Source organism: Chanos chanos, chromosome 11 (assembly GCF_902362185.1).
Source record: "Chanos chanos chromosome 11, fChaCha1.1, whole genome shotgun sequence".
In the NCBI taxonomy this organism is placed as follows: Eukaryota; Metazoa; Chordata; class Actinopteri; order Gonorynchiformes; family Chanidae; genus Chanos; species Chanos chanos.
Genome location: NC_044505.1, coordinates 17932117 through 17944450, shown reverse-complemented (window position 1 = coordinate 17944450; position 12334 = coordinate 17932117). Strand labels below are relative to the sequence as shown.

Here is a 12334-nt window from a genome sequence, read left to right as displayed (position 1 = left end):
GTTGGCTCGTTCCAGTCTTTCGATCTTCTCATTTGCTTGGCCTGCAGACCAGCCTCTCCTCTATGTATACCTGCTCAGATCCATACAGCAAGGCCTAAGAAGCATACTTTGCAACCGTCCCATACCATCCTCAGACAGATGGGTTATGGGTTAGTTGTAAGTCTATTAAATAAGTTTGTGTCCAGAACATCCTCCGACGAAGAACAATGTCTGCCCTGTCTCCTCTTTGCCAGTTGAGAAGTTCCCTTGGTTGCCTTGGTTGGTTTTGTGCCTTGTGACCTGCTCTATGAACACCAAGTGAAGTGACCCTTGGAGCTTTAAAAGGAGCAGAAGGAGATGAAAAAGGAAGCTAATGAGAACAGGGTGTCCTGCATAGTCATTAAGTTGGAGCAAATGAGAGCCATGCTCCAAAAGAGCCTGAGGAAAGTCCAGAGGAGCCAGATAACCTGGTCCGGCCATAAAGACTTTGGCCAGAGAATTTGAGCAAGGTCAAGCGGTGCTTTTGTTTTCACTCAGCCAGGAGGGTGAACATATGATTGTCTCACAGTCTTTATAAAATCACCCAGAGGAGCTAAGAAAAATACACAAATTCAATCCCCACGCTTGGAAAAGGGCAACTGAGCTGTATCACCTTCTCTCAGCATGGCAAGAAGATCTAAACACTTGTGTCTTGACCAAGCTCCATTCTAAGAGAAGCCTGGATATACCAATGTGGTGCAGCATGACATTTACCTTAAGGAAGATTCCCCTGCTCACCAAAATGGCTCACAGAGCCATTGCGGCCGGTACTTAAACAAGAAGTCATTGTCAGTGGTGTTTTTCAGACTTGACCATGCAAATGAGGTTGCCCCATTGTTCTAGTGCTAAAGACTGATGGGGAAAAGATTATGTATAGACTTCAGGCTCCTCATTTCACATCAGTTTAAACTCAGTGCCTTGACATGAGAAGAAGGTACAGTTCGTTTATACCTTTGATTTGATCAGAGGGTATTGGTGAGAGCCGTATGCAACTGTGGGAAAGGATTTCACCATGGTTGACACCCGGTTGAAACATCATTGCCACTCTCAGACCCAACGTCAGTAACACACTTCACTTGTGTACTGATTTCCCTCAAATTATCACTTTATCACTTATCGGATTACCCATTTCGGCAGAACTTGCAGCAAAACTGAGAATGACTGTGTCCTCTATTGCGCGCCCACCAACGTTACTGACTGACATAAACCTACAAAATACTGAAGTTTCCGTTTTGTATAACAATAGTCCCTGACAGTCACTGGCCTGATCCAGTACATTTCATTTGTTTAACTACAGTCTCTCTATTGCAAACAGGATTTAATGAATCAAGCAGTGGAATCTAATAACTCCGTATACCACTACTAGAACCCTCCGCTCTACGACCTCTGGTCAGCTGACGGTCCCCTCACTTCGGGAACCCGGCAGCCGCTCCTCCCGACCACGCCTCTTCTCCGCCATTGCCCCTCGGTGGTGGAACGACCTCCCTCATACAGTTAGGACTGCGGAATCCCTCACCATCTTCCGCAAGAAACTGAAAACCCACCTCTTCAGAACCCACCTATCCCCCTAAGCCTAACCTCCCTTCCTGCTAAATGCTAAATTGGAAATTGGAAATTGGAATCACCTGTTGCTATAGCCCGTCTGTGAGAAGGGCTGATGGCTTGTCCATTCTTAGATGCTGTTGTGCTGACCATCGTTGTCCCGCGCATTCATTTGCCTGGTTTGTGGCCTGACTTTTGGCTTTAATGATGCGTCGTGCTTTTCTGACCTACATTCATAAGCCGCAAAAAAATGCTGCCAGCTAGAAGTTAATTATTTGTCACATCATTCATACACTTTCACAGTCGACACTGTCGTGTATGTAAAGCGCAGGATACAAGAGGCTGCTTAAGTTCTGGTGAATCTGTCATTTTTTGTTACATGTTTATGCTACCGCTGATGATGCAATAATATAATCCACACACAGCAGTGCTTATTAAACAGGCCATTACTTTTTATTTTAACAGCAGGAAATTTGCAGCGAAAATGTCTTTTAAGAGTAAATGCATAACAGCTAAAGCTAAAGAGTGAGTTTTTTTTAAATAAAGGGTAAAACACTGACTCACCCAGGTCAGAGAGCCCATTTTGAATGTTCTTTTTGTCTCTTAGTAACTGGTCTCTCTCTGCCGTCAGATTACTGCATCTGTTTTTCAGCTGGTTACTCTCCAGGGTCCAGTTTTTCACATTATTTTGGAGCCGGTCTCTTTCTGTAATTAGTTTCTCATAACTCATTTGTAAGTGGTCTCTCTTTGCAGTCAAACTGTACCAGACACACAGCACTATGATGACAGCCAGCAGGAGAACACACAGCAGCTCCAGACACACTGCAGTCAGTCTGTAGCATCTGTCACTTCCTGAGGAGATGAACAGATAAAGAGATACAGTTGTGGTGTTGTACCAGTTTGTCTTTGTACGTTTACGTTTTCAAATTTTGATGCACAAAAGTGTGTTCATTTAAGCAGCATTCGCTCTCAATTTGTTTGTTTCTCAATCCCCTTTGTTCTGTTGCTCTCCAAACAAATATATATTTAGGAGTGAGTTTGTCTCAGTACCTCTCTGCTCAGTTGATAGGTTTCTCTCAGTTGTGCTGACCATCGTTGTTCTGCGCATTCATTTGCCTGGTTTGTGGCCTGACTTTTGGCTTTAATGATGCGTCGTGCTTTTCTGACCTACTTTCATAAGCCGCAAAAAAATGCTGCCGGCTAGAAGTTAATTATTTGTCACATCATTCATACACTTTCACAGTCGACACTGTCGTGTATGTAAAGCGCAGGATACAAGAGGCTGCTTAAGTTCTGGTGAATCTGTCATTTTTTGTTACATGTTTATGAAGGTCAGCCTATAGGTCTATGTGTGCAGAAGGGATGCAGTAGGGGTTTGTGTCCAAAAGGTTTACAAAAGTGATTGGTAGGGTTCCACAGCCCCGTTACCCCCCCCCCCCCCCCCCCCATAAGAATTAGGAAAGTCTCCTTGTTACTGAAGGCACACGGTGGTGCAGTGGGTAGCGCTGTCGCCTCACAACAAAAGGGTCTTTGGTTCGATTCTCGGCCGGGCAGCCGGGGTCCTTTCTATGTGGAGTTTGCATATTCTCCCTGTGTTTGCATGGGCTTTCTCTGGGAGCTCTGGTTTCTGCTAAATTGCCCCTAGGTATGAGTGTGTGCATGAATGTGTTTGTCTGTGTCTGTCCTGCAACGGACTGGTGACCTGCCTAGGGTGCTTTCGCCCAGTGAATGCTGGTTAAGCGGCTTACATAGTGAGTGAATGCCATGCTTCCTCTACTGCAATAACAACAACAGCAAATTAAACAAACCTCACAAATAGTGCCTCTTTTAAAAGAACACATATTTTTTCATTTTTGTCAAAAATGTATCAAACGTATCAAGTCAGATTACCTAAACCTTAGTCAGCATTGCACAAACATTTTCTATCATACTAGTTGTCGTCTTTTGGTTAAGTGGAAAGCACCGTAAATAACATATATGGTGACCTGAATGTATATGAATGAACAGTGTGGTTGGGTTTCTGTTTCAGGTTTAGTGTGGTCACTGTGTGGCTGCGTTTCTAGATTGTTATTGCACACTGCTGGACAGCTTTAGCATCTACTATTACACCAGTTATTTTGGTCTGACATGCAGTTTTGCATGTGTGTGTGTGTGTGTGTGTGTGTGTGTGTGATTGAGACTGCATTCATGTACAGTGAAGATAAAAACGTGTTAAAGTTCTATGTGAAAGTTCTTTCAGTTAATGTGTAACTGAAATGTCAAATGTTGTGATCTGAACGTACTGGAGTGAACTGCCATCCTTTCATGTGAGCTAAACTGGGTCAAATAACCACTCGGCTACATTGCTCACTTGCCTCAGTATGTATCTATAAACCGCTTTGTAGACGTTTATAGACAAATGCCCATCCATTCTGTGTCAGATCCATCTGTGCATTTGAGGTCAAATCTCCGTGGTCAAATGGCACGAAAAAGCAAAGATTATTTGCTGAACCGCCGTCAGTGTGTCATTCACAATCAGATTAACACAGAGGTGAGGACGTACCAAGAGAAGTTCAATATACACAGGCTTCAGCGTTGGCTCAGTGAAACAGTATTCAAGTCAGCAACAGTAGTGTTTCAATGATTTAATCGCATCTGTGTCTGGAACAGTGAAGACTTTAGTTAATATTAATGAAAATGTATAGCATCAAGACAGAGATGATGGATGCTGATGACGATATGATATTGGTTCTTTACATCTCAGAGAATGCTTTGAGAGATCCTGATCCGAATACAAAGAGACAACACCACTTCACTAAGAGGAGACCGGCAGCTCAACACACAGGTACTGTGAAAAATTGATTCACGCGTAGAAAGGTGTGCAGGTGTAAAGTTGTAATTACGATCAAACGATACTAGAATTTCATTTTCTAAGCCATAATCTGGGTGTGTGGATGTTTAATAGTAGATATCTTCAATATCTGATTTTTTAATACAGTACTGAGTGTTTTCTAATGAGTTTCTGTGATGGTATTACGCTCTATAATATCAGAAAGCGAAGTTAGTTGTAGCACCAGTAATGATGGTAATTTAGTTGTGTGCAATCATGTGGTTTATTGCCTCAGGAAAATATATATTTACAGATTAAAACTTTTGGATTTTATTTTCTTCATTTCTTTTCTTTTCTTTCTTTCTTTCTTTCTTTCTTTCTTTTTTTATAAGCCAAAGTAACAAGACTTTGATGAGGTCTCTCTCTATCTCTTTCCCTTCTCAGGAAGTGGTAGATGTAACAGACTGACTGCAGTGTGTCTGGGGCTGCTGTATGTTCTCCTGCTGGCTGTCATCATAGCGCTGCGTGTCTGCTACGCTGCAGAGAGCAGGCAGCTAAACATTGGTATTCTCAATCTAACAGACCCGGGTAGCTACAACAACCTGAATTCAGAGAAAGACCAGTTACAGATCAGTTACAACAACCTGATTAGAGAGAGAGACGAGTTGCAGACTGATTATGAAAACCTGATTAGAGAGAGAGACCAGTTGCAGACTGATCATGAAAACCTGATTAGAGAGAGAGACCAGTTGCAGACTAATTATGAAAACCTGATTAGAGGGAGAGACCAGTTGCAGACTGATCATGAAAACCTGATTAGAGAGAGAGACCAGTTGCAGACCAATTCTGAAAACCTGATTAGAGAGAGAGACCAGTTGCAGACCAATTGTGAAAACCTGGCCATTGAGAGAGACCAGTTACAGAACAAATATGAGAAGTACATTGTGATCCGTAATCCACTGTAGTATTGTGTCACGCTGTGTAAAAGAGGCTGGAAGCAAGTGCGAGTCAGTGTTTTTTTTATTTACAATAAACATAACAAAAAGGCTTCAAAGAGCTTACAATTAGCACGGTCAGGAAATCAGGCAGGCAGGAAAACCATTGTGACATAGAGTAAACACCTAAGGATTCCAGACAAAGAAAGAAGACAAAAGGTGTGCTTATACCAGACTAACAAGCTGAACTGACTGAAGACAGGTGGAATTAGTGACTGTACTGATAAGGCTGAACAAAGGAACCAGGAAATAAACACAGATCTTATCCAAAACTGACCTCTAGAGGGAGAATGAAAGGAATAGGGCAGGACATATTGTCAATACTTTAAGGTCATTTTCAGACCAACAGACAATGTGTTAGTGTATGTGTTGCTTTGCGTATATTGTTAGAGGTAAGAGGTGCTTGGGTGTCCGAATTAAAAGCGTATTTCTGTGTGTGTGTGTGTGTGTGTGTAGGTGTGTGTGTGTGTGTGTGTGTGTGTGTTCATGTTTGTGCATGTATCTCTCAGAAAATTGTAAACAACTTAAAAATTGTAAACAACTGAAAATTGAATGACTTTTTTTATAACAGCAAAACAACATACAGATGAATTCCATTGCTATTGCTACTACATGTCTACTGAGGAAAAAAGCTGGAGCGAGGCCAGACGGGACTGCAGAGAGAGAGGATCGGACTTGGTCATTATAAACAGCAAAGAGGAACAGGTGAGAGAGAGAGAGAGAGAGAGAGAGAGAGACAGAGAGAGAGTGAGTGTAATAAAGTCATGTGATCAAATGACTCTCACTGTATTCTCAGTAAACAGATGAGGCCTATAGGGTCATGGTTTTGTGATGTTATTCTCACGGCGATGGGTTCAGGCAGCTGTGTTATGGGCTGAGCTGCGATTTTCCTGTCATGGTTTAGGTCCACTCAAGCCCCTAAAGGGCCAGACAAACAACACTAAACACAAACCAACTATGTCTCATCACTGTCATCCTCAGTTAGAGAGAGACAGGGACAGAGAGATGGGCAAAGAAATATTTTGATTTGATCAAATACAGCATTTTTTTTATTACCATTCCAGGCTGTTCTCTCAGACCTGGGTGCTGAAGGCTGGATTGGACTGACAGACATGGACACTAAAGGGGTGTGGAAATGGGTGGATGGCACACAGCCTATCACTGGGTAAGATGCCTGAATGTAACAGCACCTCTGATCCACTGTTTTCAGTGTGATTACGTACGGTCTATTTTAAAACACCGTGAGGTTTGGCATCAAGAAGAACAACGAGTCAGCCAATGAATATTATCACTTTCGCTCCATCTTTCCCTAAGTTGATTACATACATTCTTGCGGCCTCCCCAAAAGTCATTTCCTCTCATGCAGTACAAACCAGCTTATAAACTGACTGACTTATAAAACTGGATTTTGGTCTTGCTCTGACAACTGTTCACTTGCATTATGTGATGTAACTTCATCTCTCTCTTCTAGACATCTTAGATTCTGTGCGGGCTATGTGTTTTTGGTGATAAATACAGCCTGATTCTCTGTGTTTTTCACAGATTCTGGGGGAGTGGTGAGCCTAATAATGTCGGAGGGAAAGAGCACTGTGTGGAAATCATGAAATCACGATCTCCGAAAAACTGGAATGATATACCATGCAATTCTAAAAAATTATACACCTGTGAAAAGTAAAGCTCACACATGTTGCCTTGCATTTCCCTATACACATTGCTTGAAAGCAGAATCGCAGACTTTAAAATGCTCAAATTCAGTATTCATTTTTCATGAATCAGGTCATTGCCTTTTTGCATGTGTGTGTGTGTGTGTGTGTGTGTGTGTGTGTGTGTGTGTGTGTGTGTGTGTGCGCGCGCGCGTGTGTAAAAAGCTCTGAATGCATTAAAAAAATGTCCTCCGTGGTATAAAGGTCAGAAGAACAGACTCACACGTCACTACATTCCTTTGTCCTTACAAATGATTTGCCTTCACACGAAGCAGAAGACCAGAGATCACTCGTTCTCTCTCAGATATGGGTTAAACTAAAGGTATGTGGTATCTCTGGCAGGCAAGGGTCAAAGGCCTTGTGGAGCATGGGTATATCTTTATACGAGGGATTGTTTTCTCTGGTCAGTAACATCTTGACTGAGTCTGGGTATCATCATGTGCATAGTGTAAAGGAGTGTCTCCTCTTCTCTCCTCCTCTCTGCTCCTGATTCGTCTGTAACATCTGTCGAGTTGAGCCTCAATAAAGAAGATTATTACCAAAAACCATCTCTGTGCCTGTTTCTTATTTTAACATCAAAACGCAAAATGCCCAACAGTTGTAATATATGATGTTTTTGGACCTGATATACTACACCACATATACACTGTAAATGCGGTGCTTTGTGGGCCCAAGAGAGGGTCAAGCTGGTATTTAAGGACCACTGACATAGTTACATTGCTTGACTCTGTGGTCATTTATAAGGTGGCAGTAAGTGCTTTTACTATCACTTTCCAGGCCCAAACACAATGTGTTATGAACTGAATGCAGGGAAGCTCAGGAAATGTGAGTGTGAGTGTGAGTGTGACAGCTCTTGTTTGGCAGATAATATACCTTTTATTGACACCCCTCTGCGTTTGATGGGCTTACGGCAGCAATTGCTAAAAGTTCAAAGTAATTCATATTCAAATTGTTTAATTGGCATGACAAAATTTCGCATTTGTATCGCCAACGTAAACTTCTGCTATGTGTGTTGCTGTTCAGCTGGGGCCATTAGTCTTCAGTTGTTCTGATACTGATATACAATTTAAAATGTCAAGTGTTGTCAAGGTTACAAGTTGCTTACCACAGGCAAATGACATGACATTTGGTATCAAGACTGAATTTGAGTAAACAATGGTATGTGTGACCACAAAAGAATCTGCAAATTTGACCTTGGTTAACAAACCACGTTTGATGTTACCGTTCAGGTTTAGTCCCCAGTCTCTGCAAGCCTCACTGGTTCAAACGCTCAAACAGGAATTCACATCAGTCCTACTGCACATCGGTCAACAGCACTGACCTCTAGTGGAGGTGTGAAAGATAAAACATATAAATAGAGAAATACAGCATAACTTGTATCAGATATCTGCATTAGCAATGACTAGGCTAAATGTTAAAAATGTCAGACAGCAAAAATACTATGAACACATTATTATTTAAGTGTTACCGATATTTATGACAAAACTCAAACGAAATGTTCCTAATGTTTTTTCTGGAATATTCATATGCTATATCCTAAATTAAATTAATTTCATTAATTTAAGAGTCTCAAGCTCTAAGAGCTTGGCTAGCTGGACCCCATTGAATCTTATGTCATCGGGGGGGAGATGGGTCACATTCACTGATGCTACCCACATACACTCACTGAACTGTATGGACCTATCTCTGTCTTCATGTTGTAAACACAGTTCTGGCCATGCTGAGCATTCTGGTTCCCTCCTGTTCCAGCACCTGGAACAGTGCTCCCTCCTGGCAGCAGGTTTCCCACTGGTGTCCCTAGATCTAGATTTCTTGCACCAACCCCCCACAGTGTGCCCTGGCCTACACACATCCGTTGTCTCTGTGGCGCAATCGGTCAGCGCGTTCGGCTGTTAACCGAAAGGTTGGTGGTTCAAGCCCACCCAGGGACGAGACAGCTGTTTTCCTATTTACTGAGTAGGCTGTTAGAGCACAGGAAAGGTGAGATGTAGCTCTGTCCACACTGAACTGGTCGCCTCAAATCTAACTCTTGAAACAGTGGTCCCTCTTGTGGATCAGGATCCCTGCTGGAGGCCCTGGAAACTTCTCGGCCCCCAGAGCTTAACAAGTCACACTCACCTAAGCAGTGTGCTCCCCCAGGAGGAACCTTGTCCAAGTGGTTCTGTGGTCTTAAGGTCAGAGGAACAGACTCACACGTCACTACATGCCTTTGTCCTTACAAATGATTTGCCTTCACATTATATCCTATATCTTACTTCATAGATCAATGCACTTGATTATTAATAATTAGTTTCAAACAAACAAACAAACAAACGAAACATATGAGTCAGCTACAAACTGAGCTAAATGAAATTAATTTCATTAAATTAAGAGTCTCAAGCTCTAAGATCTTGGCTAGCTGGACCGCATTGAGTCTTATGTCGTAGGGGGGGGGGGGAGATGGGTCACATTCACTGATGCTACCCACATACACTCACTGAACTGTATGGGCCTAGCTCTGTCTTCATGTCGTAAACACAGCTCTGGCCATGCTGAGCATTCTGGTTCCCTCCTGTTCCAGCACCTGGAACAGCGCTCCCTCCTGGCACCAGGTTTCCCACTGGTGTCCCTAGATCTAGGTTTCTTGCCCCCCCCCCCCAGAAAAAAACAAGTGACACATACCCAGGCAGTGTGCTCCCTAGGAACAATATTTCATTCTGAAAACCCAGATCCTCACTAGCCTACTGACCCTGCCCAGGTAAAAGTGGTCCTGCTTGGGGGCCCTGGATACAGACCTGAAAACACATATACCTAAGAGGACTGCTACTTGTCTTCTATTTCCCACCATTTGCCCTTTTTTACTTTTGTGACCCTTGGACGAACGGAGTTTATGGTTCACATCCAGTCCTGGCCCCCAAGTCACGAGCCCTGGTCCTAACACATCCGCTGTCTCTGTGGCGCAATCGGTCAGCGCGTTCGGCTGTTAACCGAAAGGTTGGTGGTTCAAGCCCACCCAGAGACGAGGCAGTTGTTTTTCCTGTTTATTGAATAGGCTGTAAGAGCACAGGAAAGGTGAGATGTAGCTCTGTCCTCACTGAACTAGTCATCTCAAATCTAACTCTTGAAACAGTGGTACCTCTTGTGGATCAGGATCCCTGCTGGAGGCCCTGGATCCAAATTTCTAGGCCCCCAGAGCTTAACAAGTCACACTCATCTAAGCAGTGTGCTCACCCAGGGACAAGACTCATTTCGGGAGGGATCTTGTCCAAGTGGTTCCGCGGTATAAAGGTCAGAAGAACAGACTCACACGTGACTACGTGCCTTTGTCCTTACAAATGATTTGCCTTCACATAATATGCTATATCTTACTTCATAGATCAATGCACGTGATTACTAATAATTAGTTTCAAACAAACAAACAAAAAATCAACAAACAAACAAACAAAACATATGAGTCAGCTACAAATTCCCACTGGAGTGCATAGATCTAGATTTCTTGCACCCCCCCCCCCCCCCCCCCCCCCCAAAAAAAAAAAAAAACCCAAGTGATGCATACCCAGGCAGTGTGCTCCCTTGAAACAATATTTCGATCTGAAGACCCAGATCCTCACAAGCCTACTGAACCTAGCCAGGTAAAAGTGGTCCTGCTTGGGGGACCTGAAAAAACACATATACCTAAGAGGACTGCTACTTGTCTACTGTTTCCCGCCATTTGCCCTGTTTTTCTTTTGTGACCACTGGATGAACAGAGGTTATAATTCACATCCAGTCCTGGCCTCCAAGTTGTGTGCCCTGGTCCTAACACATCTGCTGTCTCTGTGGCGCAATCGGTCAGCGCGTTCGGCTGTTAACCGAAAGGTTGGTGGTTCAAGCCCACCCAGGGACGAGACAGTCGTTTTCCTATTTACTGAGTAGGCTGTTAGAGCACAGGAAAGGTGAGATGTAGCTCTGTCCACACTGAACTGGTTGCCTCAAATCTAACTCTTGAAACAGTGGTACCTCTTGTGGATCAGGATCCCTGCTGGAGGCCCTGGAAACTTCTCGGCCCCCAGAGCTTAACAAGTCACACTCACCTAAGCGGAGTGCTCCCCCAGGGACAAGACTCATTTCTGGAGGAATTTTGTCCAAGTCGTTTTGGCTTCTTTACCCCAGATATCAGTCACCATCAAATCAACAGAGTTTCCTCCGGGCCTCAGTGTTTCACATGTCCATACGGCACCACAGATATAGACAATCAATTCTCTCTTCACATACATCTCCACACCTATCATGTTTTCCTTACAGCCCAGTCCACTGTTACACCCATCAGTTCCCCAGAACTGTGAAACACAAGCTTGGAACAGCCACAGTGTATTGAGACCACATCAGGCACACACAGATCAGTGTAACATCAGTAACGCTGGACAGAGGAGAACAGAGTTGTGTGAAGAGAGAGAGAGAGAGAGAGAGAGAGAGAGAGAGAGAGAGAGTGTCGAAGAGCTGTATCGACTCTTAACCTCCCACCCATCGTATTGTAAACGATGCATATGAACATATATATGAGGGGTGGAATTAACAAAAATTGACTGATTAAAAATGGAGTTGATAAAAGTGCATGTGAATGGAAAAATAGAGCAGTAAAAAATTATGTGAGCTGAAAAATAGAGTGAGAAATTGTCAGTTGATCTGATAAACTCGACTGACATTTATCCTCTACAGCAAGCAATTTTTGTTACTTCCATTTATCGTTTACAGCAAGTCATTGTTGTTACTTCCGCCCGAAATGTCAATCATAAACCACGCCCACTGACCAACTGATCGAGTTTTTGGCTCTCAGCTTGAAGGGAGCTGAGAACGTTGTGCCACTGCTCAGAAACTGAAATTAAGGCGGCAAGTTCAGTGGGCGTGGTTTGCGAACGGGGAGCTGTGCTCCTTTGCTGTCAGTGAGACAAATTCCACTGGTTAAACATAGTCATTGCGATCGACCGACATTTGAGACTCTGAAGTGCTTTTATTGCACTTAAAACATAATTGTGATTGTGTGTTTGAACAGATTGGCTCACGGAGTGAATGCATCAAACTGAGACATTTACAGTGCAGCCACCATCATTACAAGCAACTGGAAGCAGAAGGACTTACAAAAAAACTAATGACAGTCAAACAGAAGATAGAAAGTCTATGTGATGATATTGTTATAGAGCTGGATACAGATACTACGTACGATTAGGTTACGTTGAGCTCTCTGAGTTTCAGTGTAGAAACAACATCCTGATTGGCATAAAGCTCACATAAATCTCCTCACCTGTGTC

General features: G+C 43.2%; 3 non-coding genes across 3 annotated transcripts; all 3 read left to right on the top strand.

Moving 5' to 3' along the window:
- The first annotated feature begins 8924 nt into the window (after positions 1-8924).
- Positions 8925-8998, top strand: trnan-guu (transfer RNA asparagine (anticodon GUU)). The gene has a single exon. It is a non-coding gene; the product is annotated as a tRNA-Asn (tRNA).
- Positions 8999-9994: 996 nt separating this feature from the next.
- On the top strand, positions 9995-10068 carry trnan-guu (transfer RNA asparagine (anticodon GUU)). The gene has a single exon. It is a non-coding gene; the product is annotated as a tRNA-Asn (tRNA).
- Positions 10069-10858: 790 nt separating this feature from the next.
- trnan-guu (transfer RNA asparagine (anticodon GUU)) lies at positions 10859-10932 on the top strand. Its single transcript has one exon. It is a non-coding gene; the product is annotated as a tRNA-Asn (tRNA).
- Positions 10933-12334: the final 1402 nt, after the last annotated feature.